At 48.5% G+C, this 4,867-nt stretch overlaps 1 long non-coding RNA gene across 1 annotated transcript; it reads right to left on the reverse strand.

Annotated features, from left to right (window-relative positions):
• Nucleotides 1-2,521, reverse strand: LOC129622341 (uncharacterized). Its single transcript, XR_008699915.1, has 3 exons — nt 2,276-2,521; nt 1,416-1,752; nt 1-985 (listed from the first exon to the last, which is right to left on the reverse strand). It is a non-coding gene; the product is annotated as an uncharacterized LOC129622341 (long non-coding RNA).
• Nucleotides 2,522-4,867: the final 2,346 nt, after the last annotated feature.

A 4,867-nucleotide genomic window follows, 5' to 3' on the forward strand; every position in this document is an offset into this window, starting at 1 on the left:
AATATCAGCTTGTTGGGAAACTGGGTCATTCGTAGAAATGTGGCTGGACCTAGAGACTGTCATACAGAATGAAGGAAGTCAGAAAGAAAAAAATATCATATATTAACACACAGATGTGGAATCTAGAAAAATGGTACAGATGATCCTATTTGCAAAGCAGAAATAGACACACAGATGTAGGGAACAAATTCATGAACACCAAGTGGGAAAGAGAGGGATAGAAGGAATGGGGAGATTGGGATTGACACATATTCACTATTGATACTGTGTATACAATAGATAGGGCTTCCCAGGCAGCTCAGTGGTAAAACAAAAACCGAAAGAGTCCGCCTGCCAATGCAGAAGCCTCAGGAGATGTGAGTTCGATCCCTGGGTCTGGAAGATCCCCTGGAAGAGGGTGTGGTATTCTTGCCTGGAGAATCCCATGGACAGAGGAGCCTGGCAAGCCACAATCCATAGGGTCACACAGAGTCGGACATGACTGAAGTGACTTGGCACATACAATAGGTGACTAATACGACTATACTGTACAGTACAGGGAACTCTATTTAATGCTCCGTGGTGGCCTGAATGGGAAAGTCCGGACGGGAGGGCATATATGTATATGTATGATTGGTTCATTTTGCTGTACGGTAGAAATGTATACAATGCTGTAAAGCAAGTCTCCAATAAAAATTAATTTTTAAAAATCTGCTTGTTGGAATAAATCAACAGTGCAGAATCCTTTACTGGGGTGGGTGGAAAATAGCAGGACATGTACTCCTGGCCTCCGTGTTTGAAAACCATTCGCTTCTGAAGTTTCCATCTTTTCCGTTTCCAATAACATCAGTCAGCTGGGAAAATCCCCACAAATGGCTGAATGAACGAGAGGCAGGCTCTGTCCATCTCATGCAGGGTGAAAAGAAGCATCCACACTCTGACTCGGATGGAGGGTGGTGGTGGCCCCGGATTGGGGGAAGGTTCCGCTTTGCTGAGGACAGAGAATCTGGAAGAGAATGACTTGTCTCAGGGCTGCTGCCCCCATCCCAGGGCAACCCCCAGCCCCCTGCCCCGCCCCCAGTCACGGTCGGGAGGCCGCTGTGGCGCAGCCTGTCCGTGAACCTCCCTTGGGAGGTAGCTACCTGTCTGCCCCCAAGGACCAGAACTGACTTTAAAGCCCCCTGCAGACAGACAAGGGCTTTCCTGGTAGCTCAGCTGGAAAAGAATCTGCCTGCCGTGCAGGAGACCCCAGTTCGATTCCTGGATGGGGAAGATCCCCTGGAGGAGGGCATGGGAACCCACTCCAGTATTCTTGCCTGGAGAATCCCCAAGGACAGAGAAGCCTGGCCGGCTACATCCATGGGGTCACACGACTGAAGTGCCTGAGCACAGGACAGCAGACAGACACGCCGCGGGAATATCCCCATGCCTCAAACCTGGGGCTGGTGCAGGCCGCCCTCGAGGCGTCTGTGGTTGCTCCAAGTGTCCTGCAGGGGGAGCCCTGGCATTTTTAAAAATTCAATTTCAAAGGGTTTCTGTGAAGAACTGTAACCTTGGTTTGACACAAAGCAATAAACATCTCATGCTCCTGTTGCTCAGTCGGGTCTGACCGTTCACTCAGGGACGATTCTCTTGGGCTTCCCCCACCAGGAGAGCGGAGAAGGACTAGGCTGTTTCCATGAAACAAACACTCTTAGCAGAGATGGCCCATGGAGTCTCTTCAGACCGGGTGGTTGCTCCTTGGGGTGGGGAGTGGGGAGGAAAGCGGTCAGGCTGTTGCAGTGAAAAGGAAAAAGAAAATTTTTTTAAAGAATGAGTTTTTTTTTTTTTTTTTCTTTCCCTTCCCCAAGAACAAAGAAGATAAAGAGAACATTGAACAGGCCTGACCATTCCTAGATTTTTTTGGTTTTGTTTTTTTTATTTTTACTTTAACTGCTCCTAACTCTCCATGTCTGTAACCGAGTTTGCTTTTCTGCCCCTCAACTCTGCAGGAGCTGCACTTCACACCTATTATCCTTGGACTCTATGTCTGATACATCCTGTATCTGGTGTTTACCTTGACAACAGCCTTCCCCTTGTACTTACATATCAGAAAGTAGGCCCCAGAGGCACCGAACTGCCAGACTCAATTATTGGGTTACTGACTCCAGCCTATGACTGTCTTTGAAACAATGCAAGAGGAAAAAATCAAGATCCTACCACCTTTGGTCCTCATCACCAACACCTGAGTGCGAGCCCTCGAGTACGCCCCTAGACTCCTCACGGGAGGGGCCCAGATCTTGCAGCACAAGCCTACTGTGTTCCCCTCTCCGCTGGCTGAGAAAGCCACCTTTCTATTTCCTGCAAACTCTGTCTCCGTATTTTTCATCTGGCTTCGGCGGGCAGAGAAGGCCAAGAGTTTGGCCAGCAACAAGGCCACGTCCTCTGCAGCACCCCCGCCTCTCCTTGGTCCCGTGGCTGTAACTGTCTGCGTTTAGGTTAGGGCGAACTAAGCGCATTCTCCCCTCCGTCTCAGGCTCAGCTGAAAATCGAGACAAGAGAAAAGATCCTGCTTGGATTCCCTTTGGCACAGATTTTCAGACAAGGAAGATAAAAGGTTTCAGGTGCCGAGGCCACACCTAGGTCACTTGATCCAGCACTCTTTCCAGAATCAACCCCCCCCCCCCCCCCGCCCCCGCCTCCGCCCCCGCCCCCGCCCATAGGCATGGAGCTGGAGATAGCCTATTCCCTCTGTTCACTCAGCTCTGTGAATCAGTGTTGGGGGAAGAAAGGAGACGGAAAGGGTGGAGGGAAGGAGCGTGAGAGGCAAAGTCAGATTTGCGGTCTTCCTGACACAGATTGGAACAGGCTCAAACGGGAGAGAGCTCTTAAAAAGACAAAGTAAAGAGCTTGTGAATGACAAGCATCTGACTTTCAAGTTACAGAAACACAGTCTCGGATCTGTTTTCTGGGTGGTCACTTAGCTTTGTGACCTTGGACAAATCGTTTATCAGAACTGAGCACTGCTTTCCCCATCTGTAACAGTGGGACAAATGATTCACCCTGCAGTGCCCTGGGAAGATTAGCTTTAGCATCCATAATTAAAAGGACGGAGGACGCTTGGTGGAAAATGTTACTGATCTCTGTAACGTCATCCAAAGGAAAAGTCGACTTTCATAGAAAATTTCCCCAAAGTCCTTAAAATTAGAATTACAATGTAAAATTATATTACAAAGTATATTAAAAATTACTGATCAGGAGGAAGACTTCTAAATGAAACATTTTAGAAATTTAACTATCAAAGAAGACCCGTGCTTGTGTGCTCGGTTCTGTCAGACTCTTTGCAACCCCAGGGACTGTAGCCCACCAGGCTCCTCTGTCCATGGGATTTCCCAGGCAAGAATACTAGAGTGGCTTGCCATTTCCTCCCCCAGGGGATCTTCCCAACCGACGGATTGAACCCACATCTCTTGTGTCTCCTGCATTGGCAGGCGGGTTCTACTTGCACACAATGACAGAAGATAAATATCTGAACCATGAAAAGAACTCCTAAATATTAAACAGAGATAGAAGGGTGATATAAACAGGAAAACCAAAACAGGACAGGAAGCCAAATGGCCCAGACACACAGGGAAGCCCAGGCTCAACAGCAGTGAGGGAAACGCATGAAATGGCACGATGTTGCCTTATAGCCAACAGATTAGCAAGGTGCCAACAGTCTGACAACATTGGCAAGATGCTGGGGCAAAGGGGGTGCTCCTGCACTTCTGATGAGACGGCAATTTGGTTAAGGTCCCTGTGGAGAGAGTTTGGTAAAAGCCAGCAGAGCTGTCTAAGGTATGACCTAAAGAAATTCCCACATGTGTGAGCAATGACCCACGTGTGAGAATGCTACCGAGTCCAAGGCTGCTCTGCTCAACGTATGACAGGCCAATGAATCTGAGAGACAAGGGCTTGAGGTGAGGAAGAGCCTTTAATTGGGGAGCCAGCTGACTGAGAAGATGGCCCCTCAAAATAACCATCTTATCAGGGTCTGGTTGCCAGGCTCTTTTATGAATCAGAAATGAGGGGGAGGTGAGGAAACAAAGTAAAAAGACTCTTCAGTCCTGGCAAATATCCCCTAGAAAGGCAAGCCTCAGACTGGGCGATGTGTTAGTTTCACTTCCTTACAGCCCTTCACAGGTGGGCAGCTCAGGTTATTTCCCCAAGGCAGGCCATTATGTCTGCTTATAAAAACAAAAAAGGGTTAAAGCCACAGACGTAGAGCCAGTGTAAATTTAAAATTAACCCTTCCCCAGTTAAAAGAATACTTATTGTTGCATTGTTTGTAAGAATGGAAATTTAGGAGCAAACGAAATATACACACAGATAGGAGAACACCAAAGCTGTAGTATGTTCCCCAGATCAATTCTTATTCCCAGTTTAAAAAGAATGAATTTGGGCTTCTCTAGTGGCACAGTGGTTTAAGAATCTGCCAGACAATGCAGGAGACATAAGAGGCGTGGGTTTGATCCCTGGGTCAGGAAGATCCCCTGGAGGAGAGCATGGCAACCCGCTCCAGTATTCTTGCCTGGAGAATCCCATGGACAGAGGAGCCTGGTGGGCTATGGTCCATGGGGTCACAGAGTCGGACACAACTGAAGTGACTTAGCACGCACCCACGCATGCAGTAGAAAGAAGAAAGATTCCTTAAAATGAGATGTCCCCAGGGGCTTTATTCACACACTTGCAGGGGGAAAGTTAGCTGACTGTGTCACAATGGGACGGGTAGCTGAGAAGGAGCAGAGCTATAAAAGGGGGGATTTGCTACTGGAAATGGAGAAGGCAATGGCACCGCACTCCAGTACTCTTGCCTGGAAAATCCCATGGACGGAGGAGCCTGGTGGGCTGCAGTCCATGGGGTCGCTAG

Source organism: Bubalus kerabau, chromosome 11 (genome assembly GCF_029407905.1).
Source record: "Bubalus kerabau isolate K-KA32 ecotype Philippines breed swamp buffalo chromosome 11, PCC_UOA_SB_1v2, whole genome shotgun sequence".
NCBI lineage: Eukaryota > Metazoa > Chordata > Mammalia > Artiodactyla > Bovidae > Bubalus > Bubalus kerabau.